A 14,730-nucleotide genomic window follows, 5' to 3' on the forward strand; every position below is an offset into this window, starting at 1 on the left:
AATTTCTATTGTGAGTTTAGCTAAGGCATTCCTGTTGTTAATACTATTGCTCTAATACCAAAAAGTGCCGTAAGTATACTAGAAAATAGAGTAACCTTTGTGCCTTTGTAATGATAGTGTTCTTTTGGTGTAATACTCTACCTACCACCAGTATTGCCTTTTATTATCTTAAAAACAAATCTGATCATATTTCTCCCCTCATTTATTCTTTTTCCTCCAGTTCTTATTGAGTGCTAAGTGTGTGCCAGGAATTTATAAGTCCTTTATGTGTGATAACTCATATACGAGCTCATCCCTGTAATCCTAGTATTTTGGGGGGCCGATTGCCTGAGGTCACGAGTTTGAGACCAGCTTGGGCAAGATAGCAAGACCCCATTTTTACAAAAAATTTAAAAGTTAGGTGTGGGGTACACATCTGTATTCCCAGGAGTCTTGAGGTGGGAGGATTGCTTGACCACAGGAGTTTGAGGCTACAGGGAGCTGTGATCATGCCACTGCAATCCAGCCTGGGTGACAAAGTGAGACCCTGTCTCTAAAAATTATAGTAACCCATTTAATTATCTCAGCCACCTTACGATGTAGGCACTAATTTAGACATTTCATAGATGAGAAAACTGAGGCACAGTTATGTACCCAAAGCAGCATGATAAGGGATAGAGTTCATGTAAAACTTAGATAGTCTAATCCCAGAACCCACATTGTCAATTACTACTCTGTAAAAGACTCATTTGTTGAAATTCATTGACCAAAATTTTTATGAGCCCTTAATATATGCCAGTTACCATGCTAGGTACTGAAGATTCAAGGTGACCGAGATGCTAGCCCTTGGGTCCAAGTGGTCCCTCTCCCAGATCACTGGACTGGAGTGCTCTGTGGTGATCTTGCTGGGTATTACTTGGGGCCCAGTCCCGGTCCTAGCCCATCAACACAGAAGGCAGCATATAGAACTTTCTCTTTGGTCTGTGGCTTCAGACCTCAAATGAGACAAGATTTTCATGCTCTGTTTCATGCTCTACCCCTCCCCTTTCATATTGGAGATCATATCCTCTTACACAACATGAAGGCGGCTATCTTAAATTTGGGCAAGGCAAAACAAGTAAGAGCATGTACTCTGGAGTTGCTACTTGAGTTGATCTCCTCCTGTACAACTCAGTAGCCATGTGACCTCTGTGTGAGTGAGTTTCCTTGTCTATAATTGGGGTAATTGCAGTACCTACCTCGCAGGATTGTTGGGAGGAATATATTAATAAAAGTTCAGTGTTGGTAAGGAACTTGGTGGTTGGCACATAGTATATACTGCAGGAAATGTCAGCAAAATATGCGTGTGTGTCATGGCACATAATTAAGTCTATCTATGTCGGCGAATATGATTTATGCAATGAACACACACAGAGTAGTTTTGTTTAGATAGAGTGACTGGAAACCTGCACTTCCATCTCTGATGCCAAGTATACAGCCCATTTTAGATTGCTTTACTGTCTGGGTGCGGTGGCTGACGCCTGTAATCCCAGTGCTTTGGAAGGCTGAGACAGGTGGATCACCTGAGGTTGGGAGTTCAAGACCAGCCTGGTCAATATGGTTAAACCCCGTCTATACTAAAAACACAAAAAATGAGCTGGGCATGGTGGTGCATGCCTATAATTCCAGCTACTTGGGAGGCTGAGGCAGGAGAATTCCTTGAACCTGGGAGGCAGAGGTTGCAGTGAGCCAAGGCTTTGCAACCACACTCCAGACTGGGTGACAGAGTGAGACTCTGTCTCAATAAATAAATAAATTGCTTTACTGTAATATAAGTGTTGCCATATGAGGTGGCTAGTTTTCACATAGTAGAAGGTATTTCTTTGTTCAGTTTTAGAGATCTACTGTCTTCCTTGATTTTAAAAATGTAATTAGTGTGATTATGGAGGTTGTGGTAGGTGGAGAGGCTAGACTTCAGATCGCTGAGGTTTCTGGATGCTGTGAGCACATCGGGCTTCCATTATAACTGAGTGATATTTGATGTGTAGGTATCTTATTAATTTGTGGATCTACAGAAGCTGAAAATGAAATCTTTGTTAATTGAGAGGCATTATCTGAAAAGAACATGGAAATTCCCTTTTTATTGTTCATATGGAATGAAAGCAAATGTTTTTTCTAAGCTTCAGGTTTCTTTTACCTTGTGATTTTAACCATTTTCCTGCGTTCCCATTTTCTTCCTTATTCCTTGGTACATTGTAGGGTCTCATTCTACAGATTTTCAAAAATAGGAGCAAAAACTGAGTGCTAAGAAACTCTAATGATCCTTCCCTAACATTGAGTTAATGGTATGAGAAGAAGTAGGGTTTCTTCCCTTTTAATACTAGGATTTTACTCTTTTCTTTTCCCTTATGATTGTGCAGAATGGCAGAAAATGAATGCCTTGATTTCCACTGGTATTTTTCCATAGTTAAAAGGTGGATGTTGGGAGGCTGAGGTGGGCGGATCACCAGGTCAGGAGATTGAGACCATCCTGGCTAACATTGTGAAACCCTGTCTCTACTAAAAATACAAAAAAATTAGCCGGGCATGGTGGCGGAAGCCTGTAGTCCCAGCTGGTCGGGAGGCTGAGGCAGGAGAATGGCGTGAACCCGGGAGGCAAAGCTTTCAGTGAGCTGAGATCACACCACTGCACTCAAGCCTGGGTGACAGAGCAAGACTCCGTCTCAAAAAAAAAAAAAAAGATGGATGTGTGTTGGGTATGGTACAGGCATGTAGTGTAGACGTAGGAAAGGCAGAGTAAGAACAAAGAATTATCTCAAGGATTCATGTGAGCCATATATTCTTAGACCCTAAGCTTCTCAGAGAGAGAGAGAGAGAGAGAAAATACCTCCATATCTCATATCTATGTCCAGTTTTGGGAGTCAGGGATTTTGGTACAGAGCTACTGTATCCTTTCTCACCAAATTACTCATTCACATGGCCACACATCAGAGCCCAATTTTTTGGTTTTGGACTTTAAAAAAAAATCAAGGTATAATTGATATATAAAGTGCACATATTTAAATTATACAGTAAAATTTGATAAAATTCAGCATATATGTAAACCTTTGAAACCACCATCACCACAACCACAATAGCGAACATATCCAGCAACTCCCAAAAGTTTTCTAGCAGACCTACCCACCACCCTCAAAATAATGCTCCTGTAATCCTTCCCTTCTGCCCTTCCTTCCTCATTCACCCCATCTGCCCTGTCCCCAGGTAACCACTTAGCAATTTTGTCACTAGTTTGAATTTCCTAGAATTTTCCTAGAGTACAAATGGAATCATACCATATGCACTCTTCTTGTCTGGCCTTTTTCACTCAGCATAATTATTTTGAGATTCATTTATGTGGCAGCATGCATCAGTAATTTATTACTTTTTATTGCTGAACAGTCATATTCCATTTATGGAAATACTGCTGTTTGTTTATTTACTGTTGATGGGCATTTGGGTTATTTCCAGTGTTTAGATGCTACAGATGAATACACTTGTGTACAAGTCTTTGTACAAACATATGATTTCATTCTCTTACGTAAGTATGTGGGAGTATAATGGCTGAATCAAATAATAGGTCTATCTTTTCATTTTTAATCATGCTTTTCCAAATTGGTTATACCATTTTACATTCCCACCTGCAATGGATGGGAAATCCTGTTTTTGATACCCTCACCAACACTAGGTATAGTTTTTTTAGTTTTTGTCATTCTGATGGATGCACAGTGGTATCTTATTGTGGTTTTAATTCGCATTAAGGTGCAAATTAAATGATGCAAATTAGGTTGAGCATCTTGTATTTATTTTCCATTCATAAGATCTCTGTTACAGTTACTCAACTCTGCCATTTTAGAGTGAAAGCAATGTGAAAGGAAAATAAAAACTCAGACTGCAGGTCACTCTGCCAAAAGGAAAAAATTAAGCTGAAAGCTGTGTCCTGCAAGAAGCTGCCTTTCCATTTGTTTCTAAGCAGATAGCTGTAGATAAAAGGTTCGATATCTCCCCAGGTAGCTACTCCATGTTCACCTTACCTTATGTAAAGTATTGATTTACTGAGCACAATATGAATACATAATTGACTATTCCCCTACCTGCCCCTTTTCTCTTGCAACATGTAGATTACCATATTCTCCCTCTTTCCCTTCCAGCCCACTTTTTCCCTTTAAATATTGCAACCCTCAAAATCATCTTTGAAGAAAGGCAAAGACCAGTGACCATTTATGTGATTCCATGTTTTATTCTTCTGGACATGTCCTTAACCTTGGCAAAATAAAGTTCTAAATTGATTGAGACCTGTCTCAGATCTTTTTGGTTTACAGCAGCCATAGATGATAAGTAAATGGATGGATGTGGCTGTGTTCCAATAAAATTTTATTTGCAAACGCAAATAACAAAAAACCAGACTACGGTTATATTTGGCCTTTGGATTGTAGTTTGCTGATCCCTGACATAAATGTTAATGTTCTCTGCAAATGAAGACACGAAGACAGCTTTACTTCTTCCTTTCTAATTTTTTTTTTTAATGCCTGGTTGCACTGCTAGAACCTCCAATACAGTGTTGAATAGAAGTGGTGAGGGCAGGCTGGGCACAGTGGCTCACGCCTGTTATCCCAGCACTTTGGGAGGCTGAGGCAGGTGCATCACATGAGGCCAGGAGTTTGAGACCAGCCTGGCCAACATGGCAAAACTCCTTCTCTTCTAAAAATACAAAAATTAGCCAAGTGTGGTGGCTCGTGCCTGTGGTCCCAACTAGGTGGGAGGCTAAGGCATGAGAATTGCTTGAACCTGGGAGGTGGAGGTTGCAGCGAGCCAAGATTGCACCACCATACTCCATCCCAGGCAATAGAATGAGACTCTGTCTCAAAGTTAATAGAGCTGGTGAGAGCAGGTATTTTTGTCTGGTTTCTACCAATGATATAATATTACCTATAACTTTTTCATGGATATTGTTTATCAGATTGGGAAACTCCCTCTATTCCTAATTTTTGGCTTATTTGAACCAGCTTTTGGTTTATTGATTTTCCTCTGTTGTTTTGCTGTTGTCTATCTCAGGAAGTTCCTTTCTATTCCAAAAATTTTTTATCAGGCCGGGCGCGGTGGCTCAAGCCTGTAATCCCAGCACTTTGGGAGGCCGAGACGGGTGGATCACGACGTCAGGAGATCGAGACCATCCTGGCTAACACGGTGAAACCCCGTCTCTACTAAAAAATACAAAAAACTAGCCGGGCGAGGTGGCGGGCGCCTGTAGTCCCAGCTACTCGGGAGGCTGAGGCAGGAGAATGGCGTGAACCCAGGAGGCGGAGCTTGCAGTGAGCTGAGATCCGGCCACTGCACTGCAGCCTGGGTGACAGAGCGAGACTCCGTCTCAAAAAAAAAAAAAAAAAAAAAAAAATTTTTTTAATCACGAGTGGATGCTGAATTTTGTCAAGTGCTTTTTCTGCATCTGTTGAGAATGAAATATGGTGATATCACATTATTTTGATGAATTACATTAACTGATTTTCATATGTTAAACCAACCTTGCATTCCTGGGATAAACCTCAGTTGGTTTGTTTTTGTTTTTGTTTTCTTCCTGTACACACAAACAGCCAGAACTTGGTCTTTTTTATGATTCACTTGCTAAGATTTTGTTTGGAATGTTTGCATCTATGTTCGTGAGGGATATTGGCCTGTAGATTTCTTTTAATGCCTCTGGTTTTGATATCAGGGTAATTCTGGCCTCATAGAATACGTTGGGAAATACTTCTTTCTTTTTACCTTGTTGAAAGAGTTTCTTTAGAATTGTTTTTTTTTTTTTTTCTTAAATGTTTGGTAGAATTCCCCAGTGATGTGGGCCTGGAGTTTTCTTTGTGGGGAGTTTTGTTTTTTTTTTTTAAACTATAAATTCTTTTTAAAAAGTAAATGTAAGGCTATTCGGGTCACTTATTTCTTCTTGAGTGAGCTTTGGTCATTGTGTCTTGCAAGAAATTTGTTTATTTCATCTAAGTTGTGAAATGTTTAAGCACAAAGTTGTTCATAATATTTTCTTATCATTCTTTTAATGTTTTTATAGTCACCTATCTTATTCCTGGCGTTGTTAATTTGTTTCTTTTCTCTATAGTTCCCAGTCAGTCTAGGTAGAGGTTTATTAATTTTATTGATCTTTTCAAAGAACCAGCCTTTGGGCTTACTGGTTTTTTTCTGTTGTTTTGTTTTCTGAAGTCTCATGATTTCTGCTTTGATCTTTATTATTTCCTTTATTCTGCTTACTTTGAATATAATGTGTTCTTTTTCTAATTTCTTTTTTTCTTATTTTTCTGTTTATTTATTTATTTATTTATTTAGAGACAAGGTCTTTCTCTGTCGCCTAGCTGGGGTGCTGTGGCGTAATCTTGGCTCACTGTAGCCTCAATTTCCTGGGACCAAGCAATTCTCCTGCCTCAGCGTCCCAGGTAGCTGGGACTGCAGGCATCTACCACCATGCCTGGCTCATTTTTTAACTTTTTGTAGAGATGGGGACTTGCTGTGTTGCCCAGGCTCTTTTTCTAATTTCATAAAGTAGATGAGGTCACTGATTTCAGACCTTTCTTCTTTTCGAATCTAGGTCTTTCATGCTGTAGATTTCACCCTAATTACTGCTTTAGTGGCCTACTCTTAATTCTGATGTCATGTTTTTATTTTCATTCACTTCAAAACACTTTATAATTTCCCTTTTGATTCCTTCTTTGACTTACAGATTATTGAGAAATGTGTTAGTTTCCAAACATTAGTATTTTTCAGATTCCTTTCTGTACTGATCTCTATTTTAATTTCATTGTGGTCAGAAAACAGACTTTGTATTACTTGAATCTTTTAAAATGTATTGTGATTTGTTTTATGGCTTGGAATATGGTCTACCTCGGTAAATGTCCCATTTGCACTTTTCAAAAATATGTATTCTGCTGTCTTTGGGTAAGATGTTCTATAAATGTGAAGTAGGTCAATTTAGTAGATAGAATTTTTAAAAATCAGCATTCTTACTGATTTTCTGTCTACTTGTTCTGCTATTGAGAGAAGTGTTGAAATCTCCAACAAAAAACCCTGTGGATTTTTTTATTTCTCCTTGCAGTTCTTTTCAGTTTTTGCATCATATATATTGAAACTCTGTTACTAGGTACATACATGTTTAGAATTTTTATGTTCTTTTGATGACTTCTTTATCAGTTGTTAAATTTATTGTTATGAAATGACTTCCTTTATCATTATGAACTAACTTTTTTTATCCCTGGTAATATTCTTTGCTCTGAAATATACTTTGATACTAATATAGCCACTCCACTTTTCTTTTGGCTAGTATTAACATAGTATATCTTTTTTCATCCTTTTATTTTGAAGCTTTGTATCTTTATATTTAAAGTTGCCTTGCTTTTTTAGAAGAAAATCTACTCTAACAATATCTGCCATTTAATTGGGATGTTTAGACCATTTACATTTAATGTGTTTACTGATATAGTTAGGTTTAAGTCTTTTCTCTTGCTTTTGTTTTCCTTTGTTTCATCTGTTCTTCATTCTCCTTTTGTTCTTTTTATGCCTTCGTTTCTATTGGGGAACTCTGTTTTGTCTTTTTTGTTGGTTTATTAGCTATAACTTATGACCTTGATATATTTAAAGAGTAGTGGTTACGTGTTTTGCAGAAAGTCTTCAATTTGAGTTTATCTGATGTTTTCTCATGATTAGACTTGGTTTATAGATTGGGGGAGGGGTCAAGTGCTGTGCGGCTAATGCCTGTTGTAATCCCAGCACTTTTGGAGAATGAGGTGGGAAGATTACTTAAGCCCAGGAGCTTGAGACCAGCCTGGGTAACATGTGAGATCCTGTCTCTTAAAAAAAAAAAAAAGAAAAGAAAAAAAATTAGCAAGGCATAGTGGCACACACCTATAGTCCCAGCTACTCAGAAAGCCAAGGTAGGAAGATGGTTTGAGTCCAGCAGTTTGAGGCTGCAGTAAGCCATGATTGCACCACTACACTCAAGCCTGGGTGACAGAATGAGACCGTGTCTCAAAATAAATAAATAAATAAATAATTGGAGGAGGGAATAGATACCATAAAAGTGCCCTTCTCATCATACCAAAGGGTTTATAATAACATGACATGTTGCTGGTACTGCTACCCTGATCACTAGGTTTAGGTGGTATCTGCAAGGTTTCTCCACTGTAAAGTTAGTATGTTTCTTTTTCCCTTTCTATTTTTTAGGAATTCAGCCCACACTCAAGGAGATGGGAATTAAGCTTCACTTCCCGGAGGGGGAGAATCAGAGAATTTGTAGATGTGTGCTAAAACTCCCACAATAATTAATATTTTGGTGGATCAGATATTATGAGGCTATTCAAGTATTCTGATAAAGTTTTTCTATGAATTTTGACAATCATTAGTGGATCTTCCCTATAGCAGTTATTACTATGGTGTTCTAATGATTATTTCCTATTTCCCTTATTCTTTCTACATTTGTTCATTATAAATCTCCTGTAAAGAAAATTGGGCCCCTCTCTCTCTCTCTCTCATTTATTTGCTTATTCATCATTTATGCATATTAGTGTGGATTTATGGATATTGTATTCTTTGTATTATAATCCAATAGTATCATAATTTTTTTTTTTCTTAAAATCTTCCAGCTTTGGCCACTGGAAGCTCTTTCAAGTGGCTGGGATATTTTGTTGTTGCTGTTTGTTTTTTAGCACTTCCTTACTTTCTGACACTACAGGGTACTCCCGGCTTATCTTGTATTTTCCGTGTCCAAGAATCAGCCATTTTTCAGGGAGCCCTGATTCCTTTTACTAGAGAATAGTATATAAGAAACTAGACCTGGGTACTAGAAATGCTTTTGGCTATCAGGCGTCACTGCTTCTAGGCTCTCAGTGGACAGGACTAGGAGATATATGTATTTATATCCATGTATACACACATATCTATACTTATTTCTCTATTTGTATCTATGTTAAAATAAACGTTAGTTTATACTGGTTTCTCTGACTCAAATTCAGCACTACAGGGTTAATTCTAGCGTTTTCCCCTTGCGTATTCTTTCTTTGACAGTGAGAAGCTTGGCTGTCATTACCTACAATGTATTTACAGTTATTTGTTTAACCAAGACAAGGATATCTGCTCACACCATTTCTTCTCAACACCATATTGGAGGTTCTAGCCAATGCAACCTGGCATGAAAAAGAAGCTAAAAAAAAACAACAACAACAAAAAAAACAAACAAACCATGGCCGGGCACGGTGGCTCACGCCTGTAATCCCAGCACTTTGGGAGGCTGAGGTGGATGGATCATCTGAGGTCAGGAGTTTGAGACCAGCCTGACTGACATGGTGAAACCCCATCTCTACTAAAACTACAATACAGGACAGGACAGGACAAGACACGACAATAACCAGGGGTGGTGGTGGGTACCTGTAATCCCAGCTACTCCGGAGGCTGAGGCAGGAGAATCGCTTGAACTCAGGAGGCGGAGGTTGCAGTGAGCTGAGATCGCGCCATTGCACTCCAGCCTGGGCGACGAGCAAAAAACTCCATCTCAAAAAAAGAAAAAAAAATCCAAATTGGAGGGGAAGAAGTAAAACTGTCTTGATGTCTTCCCTTATTAGAGAGAAATACTTGGTAGTTTGCAGTCTGTTCTGCCTCAGGAGAGACTGCACTAAAACTAATGTGAACATCTCAAAATTTAACTGTTTTGTAAAGACCACCCCTTCCACTTTCCTTCAGCATCCCAGTTACCGTTGGAATATTTTATAGCATATTTGTTTTTCCTTTAATATGTTAAACCTAAAGCCCAGGTTTTGTAGCTTGAATATGTTTCCTTTTGTTGATATGACAGTGGGATATGACACTGGAGTAAAACAAATCAAACAAATAACTGGTCCCTATCTTCCATGCAGTGGTCTTTGGTAGGTGAAATTCCCTTATGTTTTCAAGTTCAGTTCCTGAAGTAGCTCATCCATTCAGATTCTGAAGTAGGGTGATCGATCACTCCTGCACTGTCTTCAAGATAACAGCGAAGGCTAGTTCCATGTACCTCTGAAGGGTACTGTGAGCCCCAAAGAGGCTAAGCTGGATGGAGGTTAACGCAGAAGGTCTGCAGTTGGAATGCAGGTGTAACTTTGAATCTGCAGCATATGAGAGCACACATTCCTCTCTTGGAATTCTGATACCAGAATCTGTAATCACATGCAAATATTGTTTATGGGACTGGGCTCACACAGGAAGTAGCTTCATGCCAAGGTCTTATGCTCAGGGCAAATGTTAGGGATAATGTATTTCCAAATGAGTTATTTTACTGAACAAGAATATGCCTTGACACATGTTCTGTGTTTAGTCATACACATTTGTCATGCCTCAGTACCTCTAAGATGGGTCTCATGGCAACAGGCAGGAGGATTTTATGTGTTCATTTGTGCTTTAGAGCCAAGAATATTTTATAATTCGTCTGATTGGTCTGCAGTTAGAAAAAGTGACAGAGATGGTGACCCTCCCTCCACCCATCATTTTTATATTTCCATTTACTTATTTCAGTGTAGAACTGAGCTCATGGTGAGTCAAGCCAAGTGCCATACAGTTCATCTCCATTGCAGAGGTTCTCCCTGAGTTGTTGGAAACACTGGGAAGTCACTGCCCCACTACGACAGAAGTGGTGCTGTTATTCAGGCTATTCTCACTTCCTCCTCTCTGTCCTCTGTTTGTCCTCCAGCTTCCCCTTGCCTATCTCCCACCAAACCCAACCTTGTCTGCTCTGCTGCCTTCACCCTCCCTTTACTCTTCCTCCTCTCTCCCTGCCGCCACTGCTTTTTTGATATTTTATCCATATTTTTACTTGGTGGTTTGATGGTGAAAATGCATATAAGACCCAGCCATTCCCTTTCTCTTTTGTCTTTTCTCATAGCTTCAATTAACATGGCAATAATTTCCTCCCCATGATAATCCTGGACTTTCCACTTATACTTTAAAAACCTTTCAATTGGAGATGGGAGGGGGATGGTTAATGGTCTTTCCAGGGTAGCCGTTTCTTCAGACACTTTTATTGAAGGTGGCTGCTAAGTGGAGTTTTACTCTGGTGTCATCTGACTGGATTAATCAGATTTGTGCTCAAGAATTTTTTTTTTTTTTTTTCATACAGAGTCTTGTTCTTGTTGCTCAGGCTGGAATGCAGTGGCACGATCTTGACTCACTGCAGGCTTTGCGTCCTGGATTCAAGCAAGCATGTTGGCTAATTTTTGAATTTTTTTTTAGTAGAGACAGGGTTTTGCCATGTTGGCCAGGCTGGTCTCAAACTCCTGATCTCAAGTGATCTGCCCTCCTCGGCCTCCCAAAGTGCTGGGATCACAGGCATGAGCCAGCACGACTGGCAAGAGATCTTGTGATGGTTTGGGTTTGGAAATGATAGAATCAAATAGAAAGAAAAGATTGTATACTCAAAGAAATAGCGTCTGCTTTGATGTCTTCCTGCTAGCTTACCACGGGGTATTACGTGGTGCTGCTCTGCCTCTGCTTTTAGGGTCGCCACTTAAGACAGTGAAACGACTTAAGATTAAGAAGTGCCATTGCTGGAGTATTGCTGGAGTATTAGTATTTAGGGTTCTCCAGAGAAACAGAACTATTAGGAGATAGAGAGATAGAGATTTATTATAAGGAATTGACTCAGATGATTAAGAAAGCTGGTGAGTTTAAAATCTGCAGTATGGGCTAGCCGGCTGGAGACCCAGGAGAGTCGATGATGCAAATGAAATCTGCAGGGGCAGTCTGCTGGAGAAGTTTCCTCTTGGAGAGGAGGCCAGTCTTTGTGTTCTATTTAACTGATCAGGTGAGGCCTGCCCTCATTATGGAGGGCAGTCTGCTTTACCGAAAGTTCACAAATTTAAATGTTAATCTCATCTAAAAAACCCTCCAAGTTGACACACAAAATTAACCATTACAGCCAGGTTTATTTGGAATTCTGTGATACGTGGTTGGGTCTTTTTATACTTTTATTTTCAATGGTCTGTTTTGTATATAACCATTTAGTTAGACCAGCTCACAGAATATAACCGGGACTTCAGCTGGCTGTGCTCTTGTCAGAACCCATATTTGATCGATTTACTATGTATTCTTTGCTGTGTGTATGGGTGAGTGGGTCTGTAAAATGCTGATATGTGTTCTTTATCCACTCCCCACCCCCTACTTTCTCTTAAATTCCTTAAAAAATTGATTAAGGAACTAAGACATTGTTGCAAAGATGCTATTTTATGGGATATATTATTCTCTAGGGTAGACTCTGCTAAGCAGTTGTACAGCAGTGGTCTGTTGTGAAGGGTAAACATGTAGCCTTTCTCCACTAGAAAGCCTCGCTGCCGTTGTTTGTGTAGGCCTGAGCCTCAGTGGCTAGTGCAGCTTCGCAGTAATGCATGCTGACGTGAGTCCTGGTAAGGGAAAATGTCTTTTGAGCAAGAGACAAACTGGACAGAATGCTAGCAAGCTAAATATAACTCTTCAGAGAGCCAGACATGCATAAACTAGTTCTTAGTGAGCAACACATCCGATTCAGAGTGGAAACATTTTCTAAAAGGATTTTTTTTCCTTCTTGGCTTACTGTAATGAGTATAAACCCAAATTAATTTAATTTTTCGTGGAAAGCTAAGACAACCATTGATTTTTCTGTCTCAGCATCTCTGCAGTTATATGTTAGTAGCCATTGTTAATGTTGGAAGCCTCCTGTCTCCCAGTGCCCCAGCATTCTGTTCATGAGTCAACAGGCCTGCTCTGCTATTCTGATGAGTTTTGCTCCCACAAGGGAAGAGGACAGGGAGTTTGCATGTTCAGACCTTGACGAATCTGGGAGTTCAGTTTTTCATGGGCCCTCACTCTGCTTCAGGATGCTCACACCGGTGTGTGAAAACTCTTAGAAAAACCCATCAAAATGAGCCAGCCTCTATGGAATTAGGAAATTTGTGGGCTAAGACTAACATTACCTCAACATCTGTTATGGCTTAAATGTATTGTTTTAATAATATTTTATGTTATTCTTTTTGCCTGAAGCTGTAGAAGCATTTTATAGCCAGCAACTCTTCAGAATAGTAAAGGAAAGCAGGCATCATCCTCATGCTTAACAATAGAGCTGTGTTTCTGTGCACCAACCCCAGATGCTGGGTCTGGCCCCCACAGAATGAGTGCCTTCGTAGGGCATCCCAAATGGGATGGTGCATAGCGTCACTCTGGAGGCTGGGGAAAGTGCAGATCCAGACCTTTCCCAGCCTGTTGAGTTAGAATTGGGGGGCTGTGCTCCAGGGCATGAGGAAGTGGGTTGGGAAATGGTATTTTAAACAAGTGAAGTGATTGTCATATAACTTGTCTGGCATCAGATCCCCAGACTCTGGCAGAGTTTCCGGAAGGTCTCTCAAAACTGAAATAAGAAACTGCAGTTGTTGTCCACAGCTGCTAAAATTGTTCCAAATTAGGAAAGGGAAGGGGAAACAGAACACAGTAGTTCCAGAGAAGAATCTGAGGAGCCGTGTGAGCTAGGAAGGCCATTGTGAACAGAAGCGAGTCAGTATTTCCTCTCCTGCCTTATCACTCCCATCTGCCAGCTCCCTCCTTTTTTTTTTCTGAGCGTGTAAAATATGTTTTATTGTTCTTTAAAAGGGTTCAGGGTTTGGTTTTAAATCAGGTTGCACACCTTTCAAATCTGACATCTCTCTATGTCAGACTGGTTTCAGCTAGCAGTACTTCATTAAATCCAAAAGAAAATAATTGCTTTAATTTTAAGGAAAAAAATCCAGTTTTGAGAAGAGTTAACATTAGTCTTTAAAACAAAATGAGGGCTGTTTCATGTTGCTTTATACATCCTTCTCCTCAATACAGAACCAGGGATGTAATTTTCCTAACTCGGGCAGGCACTGATACTGATGGACACTGCGTGCGTGTGCATGCGGCGGCGCACGCACACCCCCTCCCCTCAAACAACAAAATTCAGAGTATGTCAAAGGGAAAAGGTTTGTTACGGTATTGATCAAAACCCTTGGAGTCAACACTGTCTATCTTAGCTTAGCACGTATGCTGTTTTGATCTTGAGTCTATATTAATGGAATCTATTGTTCTGAAATAAAGAATTTTGGATATACCATTATTTTTTACTTTAAAGTCCTAGAAACAATTTCAAAAAGCATTATTTGGTTTTGTTTTCTGGGATGGGAGAAGCGAGAATCTGCAGATTTGCATTTAGTTAAAAATTGAAACTCCAGCGATAGGAAATAGGCAGTTCACATAGCCGGCCAACGTTTGAGGTATCATCAGTGTGAAACAAGGTCCTGGTCTGTTCCTACTGGCCTAGCTGACACTAACAAAATGGGAGGCTTGTGGCTCTGCACAGCAAATTCCAGCAGGATAAGATGACTTCAAGCCTGTATTCAAAGCCTTAGAAGCAGGGCACTACTGAGAATGTAGTATTTAGAGGTAAAAATAGTGCAAGATTAAGAGCCCCTGATGGTGCCCCTCTACCTGCTTTGTCCATGCAGCCTGATTGTAACTGCCTTCCACAAAGGAGCAGAAAAACAGCTTTTGTAGATCAGTACACTAAACCCAGCAAAGAATCTGCAAAAATGCTACTACACTGCTTTACAAGCAACACAGTCCCTTCGCTACTCATTGGGTTGTCCGATGTCTCTCCTCTACCCTGTTACGGCCTGTGGACACATACTCACTAGACATCATTGTTGGTTTTAAACCAGGGATTTTTTTTTTTTAACC

At 39.8% G+C, this 14,730-nt stretch overlaps 1 protein-coding gene across 1 annotated transcript in view; it reads left to right on the forward strand.

The window, feature by feature from the left end:
* The window catches only part of JAM3 (junctional adhesion molecule 3), a 74,116-nt gene that overhangs the window by 30,562 nt on the left and 28,824 nt on the right, over positions 1-14,730 (forward strand).

Source organism: Macaca mulatta, chromosome 14, assembly GCF_049350105.2.
Source record: "Macaca mulatta isolate MMU2019108-1 chromosome 14, T2T-MMU8v2.0, whole genome shotgun sequence".
In the NCBI taxonomy this organism is placed as follows: Eukaryota; Metazoa; Chordata; class Mammalia; order Primates; family Cercopithecidae; genus Macaca; species Macaca mulatta.